Below are 18,141 nucleotides of genomic sequence, written 5' to 3'. Positions count from 1 at the left end.
CTAGGTCGCCATCATACTAAGCATTGAGCAAGAGCTCAGTAAATGTCGCCGTTTGTACAAAGCGCTGAGGAGGTGGGGTGGAGAGGAGGGTGTGGCTCTGCCCGGGTGAGTGTTGAATGGGAGAAGTTTGGATTGTGTATTGAGGGCTCTGAGGGGTCACTGAAGGTTTGAAACAAGGTTTGAAGATTTGAAGACAGGATTCGTGTCTCAGATCCATCTGGCTGAAGTGAGGGGGCAAGACCGGAGCCAGGAAGTCTGTTTAAGAGGCTATTTAAATAATCCAGGTGAGAGATTATGGAGTCCTGAACTAGCAGGTCTGGAGTGCACAGGGACAGGGGGAGTGAGTGGACAAGACAGACTCCAGGACAGTTGGGAAGATAAAACTGATTGGACTACAAGACCATTTGTGGGGACAAAGGAGCAGAAACCACCCGGGACAATATCCAGGTGTGATGCCCTGAGACAGGAACCCAGGAGAAGCAGGCTGGGTCGGGGAGCAAGATGAGGAGTTCAGAGTTGGTTGAGTTGGTTTGGGGTGCGCAGGGGCCACTAAGAGATGCCAGGAAGTGCTGCCTTCACACCTCGGGAGCTCAGGCAGAGCTCCCAGGTAACCGGGAGGGTGTGAGTAGAGTGCAAGGTGCCCGTGATCCCAGAGGCAGGAGAAGGAGGAGCTGGGGAGGGAGCTGCACCAGAGCTGATGCCGAGGCGGGAGCACAAGAAGAACGTGGGGTCTTCCTGAAGTTGAGGGAGGTGAGAGCGTGAAGAAGGGTGTGGCACACCCCAGAGTCACAAGTCAGAGAGGCACAGAAGAAGCCGCCAGATCTAGCCATGAGGGGTTGCCAGTGCCCCGGGCAGGATCATTTTCCCGGCCTGGTAGGACTCAACTTTGGAGAAGGGCCACAGTGAAGGGCTTTTCTTTCCCAGTGTACCTAGAGTGAATTGTGGCCTTCCGATGTCTCCTCTCTAGCTCCGAATCACCCTACACCCACCCCCTCGGTCCTAGTCATCATGTTGGTTCAGTGTTTATTCCTGGTGGGACTGTAAACTTCAGGAAAAACCACCAGAAATCCTGCTGAGCGTATTATTGCATTTGAGCCTGTTTCCGTCCGAGAGGTCTGTATTATCTTCTTTTTTAAAAAGTTTTTTTTTTTTTTTTTTTATTTACTTATTTTGAGAGAGAGAGAGAACGTGCATGCACATGATCTGGGGAGGGGCACAGAGCGAGGGAGAGACAGCGAATCCCAAGCAGGCTCTGCAGCGCCTAAGAGGAGCCTGAGGTGGGGCCCCGACTCACCAACCTTGAGGTCATGATCTGGGCCGAAATCAAGAGCCCAGCACTTAACCAACTGAGCCACCCAGGCAACCCCGTCCATATTATTTTCGTACCCACTCAACAGATGAGCAGAGGCCCCGAGGTCAGGGACTCACTTGGCGCGTACTGGGGATAGGATCCATCCCTGACTTGTGGGTGGTAGTCAAGACCGACAAACCCCCATCATGTGAAACTACAACATCTGAACTCTGTGGCTCTCGGACTGTCGCCTACTTACAAATCACCGGAGACTGGTATGAATTCACAGACTCTTGGGTCCTAACCGTAGAGATTCTGATTCAGCAGGTGCAAAGCAGCGTCTGGGGACCCGCCTGGTTAACCAGCACCCCAGGTGATTCGCCTGCAGGTGATGGAGAAACATGAACCTCATCGTGCGCTGCACACATGGCGTGATTGCAGGCAGCAGCGTGGTCCTGGACCCTGAAGCGGCCGGTTTCTGGCCATCAGTTAGGGCTCTGGCTGCAGCTGGGAGCTGGGCCGGGGCTGGGGGAGGCAGAGGGTGGTAATAAAGAAACAACAGGAAGCTCAGCTTTTATTAGCGCTGGGTAGTCGCAGCTGCAGGTGAGTAATCTGATTTCTGCGGCGTCCTGTTTTCTCCGCTGCCTGGCGGTTCCTCGACACCCACTCACCTGCCACCAGCCACGGGAGAAAGGGCGGGCGGGAGGATGGGCGTGGGGCGCCACCCGCCCGGGTCCCCTCGCCCGCGCCCACGCGGGCACAGCCGCCGCGCCGCGGCCACCGGGGCGCACCTGGCGCGCTGCGCTGCGGGAAGCGGGGCTCCGCGCGGGGCGGCGCGCGCGGAGGTGGCGCGCACGCGCACTCGCGGGCCCGGCGCCCCCCGCGCCCCGCGGAGTTTGGCTGCGGGGCCGCGGGCGTGGTGCCCTCTCCCGGCTCGGCCGGGCTGGTGAGACCGGGAAAGAGGTGTGAACGGTATACACTCCAAAGCGCTGGGCCAATGGGGGGGGGGGGGGGAGGTGCTCAGGAAGACCTAAGAGAGGCAAGGCTCTCAACCGGTGCGTGCCTCAGTTTCCTCCTTTGCAAAATGAGAACGATTAACTCTTCCTCGTGAGCCCGTTAATGCTAGCGAAGTGCCCCGAACGCTCGTGCACAGTAAGGGCAGGCGCTGTCACGGTGGTCATGGTGGCTGCTATTAGCCCGGCCCGGAAGCCGCGTTGTCCCTTCTCATCCAGGTACGCTGGCCTTCTGTGCCTGGCAGCCCCCATCTGGGAAATGCGGAGGGTGGGGAGGGCTTGGATCAGAAAAGTCTGAGGGGCTGAGAGAGTCAGGGGCTTTCCCAAGACCGGGGTTTGGTTGCATTCCTACCTGATGCGAGTTTTCCACTTGTGATGTGGGGTTGATAACACCTTCCCTGACAATCCATAGAGATAGATGCAAGGACCAAACGAGGAACCCAGAAACGCTTTGTCAGCTATGCAGTGCTGTCCACGTGCAGAGAACCGAAATTATGATTCTTTTTTTTCCAGGTGCCTCTTTGTCCTCAAGGGTCAAGGATTAGTCAAGAACCGAACTAGATTTAGCCGGTGAGTTTCCGAGCCCCATGAGAAGGACCACTTGGCATTCACTTTCTCTGGAGAAGCCCACCACATCCGGCCTCGTTGGCATAAGGGTGGAGAGATCGATCCTACCCTCAGGGGGGTTCACCGTCCAGTTAGCCAAGAGGCAACGGTGTGGTGGGAGCACTGAGGGGTTGGGGAGTGCACTCCCTAGGGGTAGGGTAGGAGGATACAGGGAGGAGGACTTCTTTGAGGAATGGTTGGAGTTCAGGTGGGGAGAAGCGGACACACATTCCGGGCAGAGACAGTTCTAGCAGAAGAGTCTGGGGACAAGAAAGTATGTAGTGTGTTCAGGGAAAGGGCATGAAATGTGTCTGAGATGCAGGGTGGGAAGAGAGGGGTGCGGGAGGGAGGAAACAGGGCAGGGCTTTCGGTGCCACCATAGGGAGTGTGACTTCTCCTGAGGTTGATGGGGAACCCTGCAGGGTTCGAAGCAGGGGAGCGATGTCATCAGGTGTGGGTTCTACTTCCAGTAGACCAGTTTGGGGGAGAGAAGGTAAGGACAACTGAATTTTCTGGCTCTGGAACCTGAGGTAGACAGTGACAGCATTAACTGGGATGGGGGACCCAGGAAAGGAGCAGGGTGAGGTCACCTTCAGGGTACCTGTCAGACATCCATTTCTTCAAGAGCTCTCTGTACTAGGCCCCTGGATGTGGGAGTAGATAAGGCCCAACCTCATCCACAGGAGGCTAGAGGGAGAGAGAAGAGAGAATATTGTATTAGGAAGCTTCGGTTGTAAGTGACAGAAACTCAGTTCAAACCAGGCTAAGGGGGGAAAAATTGAAAAGGAAAAGGAGAGATTGAGAATTTAGTGGCTCCTTTACCTTGGAGTTACAAGGGCATGTCAACTTCAGGCGTTGCTGGATCCAGGGTTCCTAATAGGGTGGAGAGGAAGGTTCTACCCTCAGGGGGCTCCTTGTGTTATCTCCCCTCCACCCCATCAGTCAGTTCTGTTTGTTTCCGCCTGTCTTTAAGAATGGGCCTCTTTCTAGCCCACGGCAGACGGGCCCTCTCCAGTCCCAGGAAGGATGCTCACATGTCCACACACTGTCAGCTCACACTTCAGAAGGAAAGGCCAGTGGCCCTACTGGCTGTGTGGACCGACAGTCCCAGGAAGGGCTCTGATTGACCCAGTGGGCATCACCCGCCCAGCCCCCGCCCAGTCACTGTACCAAGGAGAATGTGGCACTGTGGTTGGCCTCCTTGCCCTTCCCAGCTTGTAGGGCCCTGTGATGGACATCCCGCCGGCCCCCACGGACAGGAAATGAGAAGGACTGGGGATACGCCAGATGGGCACGACGAACTACATCCCTGCCTCCGTTCAGCCCGAGGCTTGAGGGCAGAACCCTGGGGAACACCGATGTTGAACAGAACTTGGGAAGGAGACTGAGGAGTATGAGAGGGGTTCTGGGTCTTCAAGGCAGGAGAGAAGTTCTGCAAGGAAGGAACGGGCAGAGGCAAGTTCTGGAAGGGACGACAGGCTCCTGCTGTTCTGGGCTCCACCCACCCAAGCGGAAAGGCCCTCCCCCCCCCCCCCCATTCAGCCAACACAGGTGCTACCCCCTGCCCCCAGCAGAGCCTGTTTCTCTATTTGGGAAATGAGGATTCCAACAGAACACTCCCCCCAGCCGTGGCTGAGGGGCATGAGTGAGCTGGTGCTGAGAAATGCTTACCTCGGTGCCTGGCACCTGGTAAGGGCTCAATAAATGGGAGCCACGTAAGGTGCTGGTGGAAGATACGGCGGTAATAATGGCACGCAGATTCCTGCTGTCCTGGGAGGGCGGAAAGTACGCTGATAAATTCAGCATCACTGAGATACCGTTCATTCAGTCAGTCTTTAATGGAACACCTGCTGTATACCGGTCCCTATGCCAGACACAGCAGATGGCAAGAAGGCTAGAACGCAAGAGTCTGAGGTAGTGTGGGACAGACACAGCTAATAGTTAGGCTGTAAGGTCATAAGCACCATAGGGACTGGGCTGTGGGAGCCCAGAGAAACTCGGTCCTGTGGAGGCACGAGGGCAGCGCCCCAAGAAGGCAGAATTTGACCTGGGTCTGAAGGACGCTGGTGAAGGACGGAAACAGCTGACATTTCACGAGTGTTCATAGAGGGTCGGGTACTAGGTCGGGTATCTATTTCCACGCATGAGGTAGGGGGCGTTGTCCCTGTTACGTGGATGGGGGCGGGGGGCCCAGGCTTGCTCAGAGTCACTTGCTTGTAAGTGGGGGCACCGGGCCTGGCCCAGGGGCCTGACCCCACTGGATGGAGGAGAGAGGAGAGATAGGAGGTCAGGCAGAGGGGAAAAAGTGTGACCCAACCGTCCGGGAGGGAGAGAGGGAGCCAGGATTCCCGCACAGGGAACGTCACGCCTCTGAGAGTGTGGGGCAGGGACAGTAGAACAAACATGAGGTGGGAGCCGTGACCTCCAGCAAGTGTGGCGCCCCCTGGAACCTACCTCTCCTTATTTGTAAAATGGGGACAAGGAAGTCTGTTATCTTCATCCCCATTTTACAGATGAGGAAACTGATTGTTAGATCGAGACCGTCTGGCTGCAGGGCCCACATGCTAAGCCACAACACCGTGGTTCTGTTGGAGCCGATGAGCTGTGAGAGTTCACTGCAAACCCTCCTCTCTGCCTCAAGGGTAGTCATGAAGAGCACCCCAAGGGAAGTGGGGAGCCTCCACAGGAAGAGCCCTCAGAGGACCCCAGAAGACAGTCCTGTGCTCTTATGCAGAAATCCGATCTCTTAAGGCCCTTAGAGACTATTTCATTCATGCATTGGGGGGATGACGCATGTAACTTACAAATAGGGAAACAGCCCAGAAAGAGGGAAGTGACTGGTCCAAGGCCACACAACGAGCTGGTCGCGGAGAGCCATCTAGAACGCAGGTTGCCCGACACCTGGTCCTGTGCTCTTTCTCCATTCCAAAGTCCTCTCGTCACAAATGACCTCTCCTCTGCCTACAGGGCGGCAATCTCTCCCAGTGCCGAACACCTAGTGCGGACCAGGCCCTTCATCTGCCTGTCTCTGGTCTTCCAGACTACCCTGTGAAGTATTATCCACGGCAGCCAGGAGACCTAGAAGTACGCACAGATAAGACCTGGTTTACTGATAGCACATTACAAAGCGTACCAAGTAATTGTGCATCCAGACTCCCCCGCCCTATAAATCATACAATCCGATTTCACAGAAGAGAGAACTGAGGTTCAGAGATGGGAAAAGTCTGCCTCAGGGGCTCCCGGCTAGGAAGCAACAGGGTGAGGACTAGTGTGCGGGCACTTCTGACTCCAAAGCCAGGGTGTCTTGTCCCCGCCCCAATCTGCTGTCAGGTAAAAGATGGCAGGACTTGCCGAGGGAGCTGAAGGGTGACGGCTGGAGGGGCTGATCCCCAATGATGAGCGAGGTAACAGTTCTCACAGTGGCTAAACAAAGAGCCCTTGCAGTCCGGCTGCCTGGGTTCGAGTCTTGTCCTGTCCCTTCTTAGATCTGTGCCCTCAGGCAAGGCACTGGTCCTCCCTGAGCCTCAGTTTCCTCGTCTGTAAAATGGGGATGGTAATAATGTTGCCCACCTCGCTGTGTTGTTGGAGGGTTAAATTAGAAGCGTGTGGCACACAGCAAGCACAGTGAAAGTCTTGCCTCTTATTTGCTGGCACCTTGTATGACATTTGGTAGAGGCCTCCTGTCTCGTCTACTATTAATACTGCCTTTATAGCACTGCGTGTTCCGGAGCCTGGCCACCTGGGCTCCGCCACTTGCTAGCTGTGTGGTCTAGAGCTTAGAGGGAGACTGAAGGTCAGGCTCATGAAGTTCAAGCCTTGGGTCGCTCCCTTGCGAGGCCTTGTGCATCATTTTGTATTCATAATTTCCTATTATTTTTCTTACCGGGGTTCCCCAGTGTGGTATACGCTCTACTCACATCCTGCAAAATGTGGATCCGCCCCTGTGTGCGCAACACGCTCGGCCTCTCCGGTGCCTCAGTTTTCTCATCTGTTAAGTGGAAAGAGTGTTACGGTGCTGATGAAGTGAATGAATACGTTTAGGACGCTTGACAAGTGCCTGGCACGTTGTTAAGTCCCCGATAGCTGTCGGCTTCTCAAGTAAATCTCCAGCTAGTGAATATGCTAAATGCTAGTAAATGTGCTTCGTGGTTTACATTGGTCATGTTATTTAATTATGCTTAATTGTCACAACAACCCCTCCCATTTTACAGGTGAGAAAACAGAGGCTCAGAGAGGTGAGGTCACAGAGCTTGGAAGCCACACGGGTCTGATGATGCCAGGGCCATGCCCCTTAACTATTGCCCTGATACCTCCCTGTTTATGAGGGGCGCCTGGCAGCTGAACCTGAAGGACTCGGGTCACACCGCAGCCAGGCACTGCCTGCCAGGTCACTTGCAGGGAATCCATGAAGCCCCTGCCGGGGAAGAGCTCCTCATCCCCCCCAAGTCCAGCTGGGCCCCCCTGGCTCTGCCACACCTAGTGCCCTCGTCCCTCCTGCCCCCTAGAGCTTCCTCTTGAGCCCCTGTCACCAGAGGCCCTGGCCCAGGTGGGGCGGGGGCCAACGGGTGACAATGACCGATTTAGAAAGTAAAGTTGCTTCTCAAACAAATAAGAAAGAAGAGGAAAGAAAGAAATGGCCTGCCCGCTTCCTGCCCCACTCTCTCTCCCAGCACCTGGGGCCCAGCTGTGAGCTTTTCACTGCTTGTTTGTTCATCCTGCTCGAGGAGCCTCTTCTTAAAGCTCCAGGCCCCCTCCACGGGGGCGGCGGGATGACTGTGGAGCCCATGGAAATAAGCACCCTCCATGATTGTTGTATTGTCGCCCGTCTAGAGTATTGTTTTGGACAACAATACCAATAATCATAACAATCTGGGTTTCCTGCAGTTGGCAGAGGGGGGGTTACGGGCTTCGACTTGGGTGTGGCCGTCCTGGCTGCGATTTCTGAGGTGTGAAGGCCTGCTCAGGTCATTAGCTCTCTCTGGGCCTCAGTTTCCTTGCCTGCAAAGTGGGAATGGGGGCATGGTGAGCGCCGGAGGAGGCAAGCAAGAGCGCGTACCACGCAGGGCACGGCCGCTGCTCAGTCGGTTACCAAAGCCAGGGTCACCCAAGAGCACGACTTTAAGAGCCTCCCCAGACGGGGTGGGAAAACTCGGTGGACTAGGAGGGGGTGATAATGCCTGTTGTGTTCTAGCCTCCGTTGTAAGGGCTTTATGTACAATAACTCACTTCATCCTCACCACGCCGCGTGCGTGCATACTGCCACCCCTGTGTTACAGATGAGATGAAGACACCCAAGAGTGATTTGCCCAAGGTCAGTGCATCCGGCAGGTGCAGAGCCAGGCCGAACCCAGCCTGTCCCACTCCAAAACCGGCGCTCTTCTTAGGGGCATACGCTGCCCCGGGGGGAGGTCTGGCTGCAGAGGGTCTGCTTTGCTGCGTCACCGTGGACAAGCCCTTTCCTTCTCAGCCTCAGTTCTTGCTCTGCAAGCTGAACAGCCCACGGTACCTGCCTCCAGACAGCATACAGCCCGCAGGGAAAGTCATGGTCAGATTTAGTGACCGTGTAGAGAAAGACAACGAATGAACATATCAGGGGCTCTGGAAGCCGCGGCTGCCGCTGCCGTAATTATTATTAGTTTTAGAGTCACAGGCGAGAGTCAGCCTAGAGGATGCTGAGGGCCCTGCCCAGCTCTGCAAATCTAAATCCTGTGGTTGCAGCTGGGGAGTGACTCTAGGAGGCACCTGGTGAGAGGTGGCTCTACCCGTTGGGGCTAAAATAATCCCTGAGGCTGCCACCATGCAATCTGCCACTCACCTGCTCTAATTAATGGCAAACTCACCAACCCTGCCTCTCTGCCTCACTCCCATCCCCCACGAGCTGTGTGGCCCTGGAGAAATCACTCGACCTCTCTGAGACAGGAAAAGGACATGACCCTGCAGAATTTTGATGGATTAGAGATAATGCAGACAGAGTACTCAGCACAGTGCCTGATGTGTAGTTGAGAAGAGGTGATGAGAACCTGAGTTTGGGGGCCGACCCGCGTTCCATTCCCGGCTACACCATTTCCTATTGTGTACCCTCGGGCAAGTTCCTTGCACTCTCTGAGCCTGGAAAATGGGTTAGCACAGCACCCGGCACACAGTAGTTGTTTACCTAATGATTGTGGTTGGTGGTGACCGTGTCTTGCCCTCTATAAAGATGTCCAGAGGCCTTCAAAGATCCCAGGGGTATAATGTTCTCCACAGTGCTGCGTTTCTCTGTTTGCCCCTCTAGAACTCCCCTCTGCCCTTCTCCATCCTGTTCTGTGCCCTGGCAGGTGAACTCTGGGGTGCCATCAATGGCCTCTTTTGCCCTCTGGTTCTGGTTGGGTGGGGCAGGAAGGCAGAGGGCAGGTGGAGAATGGGGCATAGTGATTCCCCCAGCCCCTTGCTACAGGGTCGCACGGGTTGGCTGTGTCCCTCACCCAAAGGCTCTGGCTCCTGGTAGGCGACCCCGTGCATACATCTCTGGCCCTGAGTCTGGGTCGCTTCTCCCTCTTCACCCTTCAGGCCATGGGTGGTAACGGCCCCCCACTGTGGCCAGCCCTGGGATACTGCACCATCCCTCCCGGTCTCCCTGAATCCTGCCTGCGACTTTGGTAATAGTCTCTTGATTAAACCCTCTTCAAACTTCTCAACTTGAGTGTACCGTCTGTTTCCTGCCAAGGCCCTGCTCATGGTTTTAGTGTGACCTGTATCCTGTTGTATTCGTCAAGGACTCCAGGTAGAATAGCAAAACTTCACCCTGCTTTCACATGTATATACGTATCCACTTGAGTAACTTTGGCTGAGTATTGCTGTGTGCCAGGCCCCGTACAGGCAGCCGGGAGCAGAGATAACCGAGCTAGAGCTCCTGACCCCAAGGAGTTCATGGACTAGATGGGGAGACAGACGCCTAAACAGACAACCACAATATTTGCTAAGAAGCCATTATAGAAGCGTGTTCAAACCCTGAGGCAAGAGAAACCCTCAAACTCTGAGGGAGGCTGGGAAGGCTGCATAGCAGAGGGACCTCCTCAAAGGTAAAAAAAAATTCTTAATAACATATTTTATCTAACCCAATATTTCAAGGTATTATCAATGTATAATATCACTTAAAAGTGATACAAAAGTCCTTAAGAATTTTAACATTTTTTCCCCTAAGTCTTAAACAGTCCAGTGCGTGTTTTACATGCACGGCACGTCTCCGCTCGGCCGGTCCCCGTTTCAGGTGCTCAGGAGCCACAGGGGGCTGTTTCCCCCCACTTTACAGATGAGGAAGCAGAGACTCAGGAGTTAAGTCACTTGTCCGAGGTCCCACTCCCCGATGGGGGCATGATGTGAACCCACGTCTCCGTAGCTCCAAAGCCTGTCTCTTCCCGCTGCCCTGTTCCGTCTCTGGGCCAACCCCTGCTCCCCAGAGTGAAGACTTGGCCGAGGGCTAAAAAGTTAAAACTTCACCTGAGGTGAACTTCACCTCTGACCCCAAATCCTGTAATGTTTCTACATCGGTTGAGTCCATGGGACAGAGTGGGGGAGGGTAACCCACCAAACTGGGTTCTGACCCCTGTTGGGTCTAGGGTGCCTGGGAGGGCGTGAAGATAGGCTGGCAGGAGAGAACTGGGGACGACTGGTGAGTTGCAAGAGTCTCTTACCGGGGGAGCTGTTAATGGCTGGAAGGCACGGCCTGCGTTGGACGGGAGGTCTGCAGAGGTAACAGACTAGGCTCACCAGACGGTAGCCAGCAGGTCAACTTGGCGTCTTCGCCTCCACCACACTCAGCGGTTCCTCCCTAGGCAAAACGCCGTATCATCCAGAAACACCCACTCCTGCGTATGTAGGGTCACAGTGAATAAGTCACTGTCATTTTCACACCGATGCGGGGGAAATTTCGATGGGATGATAAAGGTAAGGCCTTCTTCTTCTTCTTTTTTTTTTTTTGAATATTTATTTATTTTTGAGAGACAGAGACAGAGCGTGAGTCGGGGAGAGGCAGAGAGAGAGGGAGACACAGAATCCGAAGCAGGCTCCAGGCTCCGAGCTGTCAGCACAGGGCCCGACGCGGGACTCGAACCCACGAACTGTGAGATCATGACCTGAGCCCAAGTCAGATGCTTAACCGACTGAGCCACCCGGGCAGCCCGGTAAGGCCTTGTGATGGGCAGCTTATCCAGGCTCTCGTGTGGAGAGAGTCCTGGGAGGATTCTTAGACCCACGTCCGTGCTTTGGAGGAGAAACCAGAGCCATGGAACGTTGGCTGCGAGTAGGGGAGGTCCCTGGCAAGCCCGGGGTGTGTGTGATGCTAAAAACCGTGATCAGTAGCTGAGTATTCAACACCCACCAATTCACTTTCATCAGCTGTCCACCTGCCGGTAGAATCATCATCCAACCATCCATCCGTCCACTGTCCACTCCTCCAGCATCCATCTCCCAATTCCCTCGTTCCCCCCTCTCCCCATTCACTCACTTCCCTCCAGTCCTGTCCCCCCCCTCCCCCCCATCCCTCACCACTGACTCTGCACCTGGTCCTGTGCTGGATGCTCAGTGTGCAACGAGTAAGACTGCGATCTTCCTTCAAACCCAGGGAGGCAGGCAGACGCTTCGTCTACGCGAGGGAGGTGAATGTGGTGGTGGAGGGTTCTAGGAGGTCTGAGATTTCAGACCTGGAAGACCTAGACAGGCATCAGAGTTAGTCCCGCGATGCTAAGTCTGGGAAACCGAGGTCTAGAGAGGAGAAAAGACATGCCAAGTCACAGAGTCATGGGGGGCGGGGGTGAGCTCAGGTCTCACTCCCATTTCCCTGTTCTTTCCGCCAGACTCTAGACCCCACTTCCCCATCCATACTCAGCAACACTGGAGGCCAAGCGCTCTCAACCCCTTAGTGCCTGGCACGGCCCTGGGCCTGGGGAAGGGGACCTTCCCTGTTGCCACGGCACGCCTGCGCTGTCCCCACGGACAATCAGATTGGTAGAGCTTTCTCGTGCTCTTCCCATCGTCCCACGGAAAACCCACCACAGTTCCGGAGGACTGGCATCACCACCCCTTTTTACAGAAAAGGGGGCTCGGAGGGGGGAAGGGGCCTGCCTAGAGTCACACAGCTCGAGTGCAGCGGAGCCAGCATCCTGAGTCACCATTCTGAACCCGATCTGAGACACCAGGCGGCACCTCACGTAGCCTTGAATGTTCTGGCCCCAGGCCGATGTTGTGCCATTGAAGTCAGGGGCTGCTGACAGGTAGGTTCGGCAGGGACGGGAACGTTGGGGGAAGGACCCTGAAAAGGAAACCCCGGAGATTGTTTTCACCTGGAAGGGCTCCGCCCCGCCCAGCAATGGAAAATGTGTGTCAGAGGAAGCCGCTGGCTGGGGATGGGGTAGGTGTGCGTGGGTGAGCATTTGGAGGGGCACAACGGGGGAGGGGCAGGATGTGCTGGGGTTGGTGGGCAAGGTCGGGGTGCCGGAGCGGGGCGCGGGCTCTGCCCTCTGCCCACTGCCTTTTTCTCTCTGGTTCTCGCTTTCTTTCTCATGCTCTCAGAACTAACAATACAACTTTCACTTCCAGACAGATGGGCCGACTGTCCTATGAAAGCTGTCCCCATGCCCTACCTCCCAGATCCCCTTGGCCAATTCGCTCTGGGTAGTTACCGCAGCAAGCATTTATTGCGCTCCTGCTGCATGCTCAGATGCAGGGATGCAGGATGGCCTCTTCCCTGCCCAGAGAAGTGCACAACCTGGTGAGGACAGAAATATGACGAGACAGGTACAATACGTGGGTGACACAATCCCCTGGGGTGGGGGGTGGGGGGGGCGGTGGGCAGAGAGGCCTTCTGGGAGACAGCACACCAAGCATGAGGGAGGTAACATGACTGCTCCTCCGTGTGCCAGATCAAAAGACTAAGCCCTTTCAAGGTGCCTTTCCATTCTCTGAAATAGGAACGGCTAGTATTCCCGTTTTACACGTGAGAAAGTTGAGGCGTTGAGACAAAAAGTTGCCCAAGGTGCCACTGCCGGACGCTGGGCAATGGGGAAGCCGGGATTCAAAACCGGGCACTCTGCTCTTAACCGCTCTACCGAAGACAGGGAAGGGGGAACAGGTGGTGGTGGCGGCGGGGGTGGGGGGGGGGGGTAATAAGAGGAAGGGCCCGAGGAAATGCTGATAGCAGAGGGCAAAGGGCAGAGATGAGAGGCTGGGAGCATGTGGGGCCCAGGCAAGGAGTCCCTCCAAGCGTTGCCCGGGGCACTGGGGAGCTGTGGACACGTTTTGAACAAAGGAGTGGCACGGGCGTGTCTGTTCTAGAAAGGCCCCCGCCTTTCAAGTGGTGATCAGTGGGGGCAGTGGCCGAAGTTAAATGTGATTGATTTCAGTGTGTTATTCGTTTCCTAGGGCCATTGTGACAAGGTACCGCAAAGCAAAGCCGGGGTTAAGACAACACGGACTTATTCACTCTCTGTTCTGGAGGTTCGAGGATTGAAATTGAGGTACCATCAGGGTCACCTTGTCGAAGACTCTGGGTAGAAACCTTCCTTGCCTCCACTAGCTTCTGGTGGCCATCAGTCTGTGGCATTCCGTGGTGGTCAGCTCTATCACTCCCATCTCTGCCTCTGTCAACAACAGTGTTCCCCTTGTGTGGTTCTCTCCTCTTCTTAGGAGGACACCGGTCAGATTGGACTAAGGGCCAACCCCGCTCCAATACGACCTCATCTTAAGTAATTACATCTGCAGCAACCTTCTTCCCAAATAAGGTCACATTCTGGGGTGCTGAGAGTCGAGGCTTCAACATAACTTTTGTGGGGACGTAACCCAACCTATAACAGATGTCCTTAAAGTGTTTGTCATATAGATAAATGTCAAATCTGGGGGAAAAAAAATCCTATGCACATCTCACGTCACAGTTTGAGATTTAGGAAATCTGGCCTCGGCATGTCTGTCCCCCACACTAATACTTTGCCCTAGTGAGTACTAAATAAATGTTTGGGAAATACTTGACTTGTGGTCCCCTAAGGCTCCCAGGTCTTTCCTTAACAAGTTAGAGAAATAGAATAAAAGTCCCCAGAGAACAAAGTCAAGCTGCCCTCTGTCCTGGATTCCTGGCAGGCAGCAGCCCCACTGACCTGGGCACCCCCTTCCCTGCCTGCCTGGGCACCAGCTTGGGGAAATAGCCAGTCATGAGAAGGATGGAAAGGAGAGGCCTCAGCTCCCTTCCTCTCCGGATTAAGCAGACTCACTGTTCTCAGTCCTCTCCCTTGCCTCCCTATCCAAAACAGGCTCAGACTACACCATTCAGACAAGTATCCCTGCATTACTCTTGCTTCCCTGGCCCGGTTCAGGTCTTTCCCTTTACCACTGGGACTATTGTCCCCAGTCTTCGAACTGATTTCTCTGCTGCCAGCACCAATCGGGTCATCCTAAATATGAATCCGATGACTTCTCTCACTGTTCTAAAACCTTCAGTGGCTCCCTATTGCTCTCAGAACAAAGTCCGGATGATTCCCTAGCTTACCATTTCAGACTTTGGACATGTTGGTCCCCAGGTAGCTATCCAGGCTCGTTCCTCACTATCTCCCTACATGTGCACTATCCTACAGGCAGGGGAGGTTCCAGAATTTCCATCTAAAAGAGACGGGGGGGGGGGGTCGCATTCTGGTTGGCAGGGGACACCATGGAGGCTTGTCTTTATAAGCAGGAACGCCGGAGCATGACGGTGCTTTCCTGTTTTCGGCATCTGCTCCTTGGGGTACACGGTCCCCTCTACAGGGAATCATCTCCCTACATCCCAGTTTTTCAACATGTGACTCAAAGGACCTCTTCACCCTGATCACATAACCAAAAGGACTTCTCCCTGATCTGCATACAGGGTGTTTTGGTAGAACTTCATTATGAAGTTTATTCCAGTGCACCTTGTCCTGGCCACAGGTTGCACCTCCCTTCCCTTAGAGCTAGGTTCTAGCCCCAGGCCTGGGCTGAACAGAAGGAAGGGCCGGTGAGAAAAATGCCAGGGTAGAGACCTGGCTGCTGAAACACTTTGTCAGTGTTTGGCTGCATGACTCTAGGCCAGTCACCTTCCTTCCCGGGGTCCTTCTCAGGTCCTTCTCTGTAGGGTGGGGGATGGGGGGAGGCATTCAAGGAGGGTGAAAGCATGAGCTAAGTTTCTCCCTCCACCCCAGGTCTGACCAGACCTTGGTTCTATGAACAGAAGCTTTTGGGGGTCCTTTATTTTGTATTAATTTACATATATTTGCATACGTGCTATAAGAGGCACTGACTACATTTCATTCATAGAAAGAACCGATGTCATCTAATTGATGTCCAGGGACGGAAAAAAAACCCCACTGGCTCATGGTTCTATCCAAATCTTACCAGTCAGAGGTCTTTAGTGATTAACCCTCCCACACCCTCCTTTTTCAGAGGAGTAACTGAGGCTCAGAAAGGGAAAGTGACGAGGCAAATGACACACAGTGAGTGTCAGGCTTCCTCCAGGCTTCCCAGAGTCCTCTGCCAGGGGATTGCCCCAGGCACCGGGTTCCTCTCTCCATGCAGGGTGCAGGGTCGAGGGGTGTGAGGGGAGGCTAGGTTTTCTCTGTAGGCCCTTCTCTGCACCCCAGAATAACAAAGCCTGCTAGCTTAACAGCCTCCGCAACCACCACAGGAAACCAAATTGTAGTAGAAAGTCAGATGGGAGTGGAAAATCTTCTCAGAGATGTGAGATCGTTGCTTTCACCTGTTCTAAAAATAACTCGGTTTATTAGAGATTGATAGATGACAAGATAACCCACAAGTTATTCCGCTGAGGCGGGGGAGAGGAGAGAGTTCCACCTGTTTGAACAAAAGGGGAGTTTGGGGGGTGCTGTGGGGGATTGGCAAGATGGCTGGACCCTTGGAACTCAGTGTTCAGTGAAAGTTAGTTAGGGGGGTGGGCAGGTGCCCCTCGGAACACCAGGGCCAGGACGGAGGACACTGCCTTCAAGGATCCTAGTCCAAGGAGCAGGGAGACAGATAACAAAAGTTGACAAATAAAATAATTGCAAACCGGGAAAAGTGCTCCAAGAGAAACAAACAGTACGGAGATGAGGAGGAACGGGCGAGACTGAAATGGTCAGGGAGACCTCTGGAAGGAGGGGGCCCTGAAGCTGGGACTGGACAGTGAGCAGGAATGAGCACAGCAAAGAATGGGGGGAAGGGCATCTCCAGGAGAGAGACCAGCATGTGCAAAGGCCCAGAGGTAGAAAGGAGCTTGGCGGATCTGGAAGCTGGAAGACCAGTGCTGGGCAGAGAGGGAAGGGGTGTGGACTTGTAGGAGGGGCTGGGAAGAGGGCAGGGCCAGGCCTGTGCTGGCTTGGGGGGCTTCTTAGGTTCATGGATTTGATTCCAGGTCAGTGGGAAGCTACTAAAGCGAAGTTTTCAGCAGTGGCATCAGGAGATGTGGTTTGCCTTTTAAGAAGCTTGTACTTGGGGCACCTGGTTGGCTCAGTCGGTAGAGCACGCAACTCTTGATCTTGGGGCTGTGAGTTCGAGCCCCACACTGGGCGCAGAGATTACTTGAAAAAAGAAGGAAGCTTGCTCTTGCCTGTTGTGGGGAATAATGAGGGGAGGCTCAAGCAGCAAGGAGACCGGCCACGCAGTGGAAATGGCATCCCGTGGCAGTCCCGGTGGCCTGGACTAAGATGGGGAGAGAACTCAAGGGACTCAAAGTGGGTTTTGGAAATCCATTTCACGGGAGCTACAGATGGGTTGGGCTGGAGGGTAGAGAGAGAGAAGGCACTAGGAGGGCCACCCAGGCATCTGGCCTGAGCACCTGGTGGGTGGTAGTGTCACTTCCTGGGGTGGGGAAACGCGCAGGCGGGAAGGGCAGGTGTGGGACTCCGGTTTGGGGGGTGTGAGGTTTGAAAAGCCTGGCGATCACCAAGAGAATCTGCCAGAAGGCAGCTCCAGAGGCCCTAGAGGCCTCGGGTCCTTCCACTGTTAATGAAGTCTTATCGGTGAGCTCCAGGGGACCAGGGGCCAGCTCTGCTTGGTTTTATAGCATCAGCACCTAGGAAGGTGCCTTGCACATAGTAGGTGCTCCACAAAAAGTTGGTGGATGCGGGAAGCTGGATCATCAGCTAAAAGCAGCCTCCCAGGCATGGTGGGTGCTTCGTAAATATTGAAGGGATTCTCGGACCCCTCTTTTCTCACCCCTGCAGCCAGCCAGTCGATGATTCCTGCAGCTTTGCCTTTCTCAGTGTTTCTCAAGCCAATCCCCTACTCCATTCCTACCACCGCTGCCCTAGTCCAGACCCTCAGCGTTTAGCTACATTTACTGCGAGCTGTGAGCACCTACTATGCGCCGGGCGCTGTGCTAGGCCCTTTAGGAGTATTTTTCTTACTTAACACCCCCAAGGCGCAGGAAACCTTTCCTCCCTTTCACTACCCACAGCAGCACTGCAACAGCCTCCTGTGTGATCTCCCCGTCTTCAGGCTCCACCCTTCCAATCCATCTGCCATACCTCAACCAGGGCGGTTTGCAAAACTCAACATCTGCTCTGTCCCTCCGCTGCTTACAACCCTCTGCTTGTCTACAGCATCGTGACCCGACAGCTTAGCGTGGCTGGCAGGACCCGAGTTCCATCCCTGCCTCATCTGCCACTGTGCCTCCGGCTGAATCTTCCCTTCCCTTGCAGGTCCCTGGAGCATCCAGTGCTGCTTCTCACCCCCGATGCGTCCTCTCCTGGCGGGGGCGGGAGGAGGTTCCTATTGCTACTTTGTTCACACTCATCGTTTAAGGCTCAGCTCTTCTTCCCGTCTTCCTCAGCTCCGCTGCTGGCTAGGCTGCAGGTCCCTCAGGCCACCTTCTCCCCACTCTGTGTTGACTTCGGCAGCACCACTAATAAGGACTCTTTTTAATATGATAATTTGTCTCTTTAAAAAAATTTTTTTAATGTTTATTTATTTTCGACAGAGAGAGAGAGACAGAGCATGAGCGGGGGTGGGGCAGAGACAGAGGGAGACACAGAATCGGAAGCAGGCTCCAGGCTCCGAGCTGTCAGCAGAGAGCCGGATGCGGGGCTCGAACTCACAGCCCGCGAGATCATGACCTGAGCCCAAGTCCGACGCTCAGCCGACTGAGGCCACCCAGACACCCCGATAGTTTGTCATTTAATTAACGTATGGGATTATTTCCCACTCGATAGGTCTCGTGGTTCCTGAGTCACAACTGAACAACGATCCCTGGGCAGCATT

The 18,141-nt window shown here is 54.6% G+C and overlaps 2 long non-coding RNA genes across 2 annotated transcripts; both read left to right on the top strand.

Moving 5' to 3' along the window:
• The first annotated feature begins 1,850 nt into the window (after positions 1 to 1,850).
• On the top strand, positions 1,851 to 10,816 carry LOC107179763. The gene is made up of 3 exons (XR_001510477.2): positions 1,851 to 1,894; positions 2,818 to 2,874; positions 5,878 to 10,816. It is a non-coding gene; the product is annotated as an uncharacterized LOC107179763 (long non-coding RNA).
• A 587-nt stretch (positions 10,817 to 11,403) lies between these two features.
• On the top strand, positions 11,404 to 17,855 carry LOC122241339. Its single transcript, XR_006221419.1, has 3 exons — positions 11,404 to 12,684; positions 13,309 to 13,403; positions 17,583 to 17,855. It is a non-coding gene; the product is annotated as an uncharacterized LOC122241339 (long non-coding RNA).
• Positions 17,856 to 18,141: the final 286 nt, after the last annotated feature.

The sequence above is a fragment of the Panthera tigris genome, chromosome C1 (genome assembly GCF_018350195.1).
Source record: "Panthera tigris isolate Pti1 chromosome C1, P.tigris_Pti1_mat1.1, whole genome shotgun sequence".
NCBI classification, from domain to species: domain Eukaryota; kingdom Metazoa; phylum Chordata; class Mammalia; order Carnivora; family Felidae; genus Panthera; species Panthera tigris.
The sequence above is the reverse complement of the archived record's forward strand: the minus strand, read 5'-3'. Positions and strand labels throughout refer to the sequence as shown.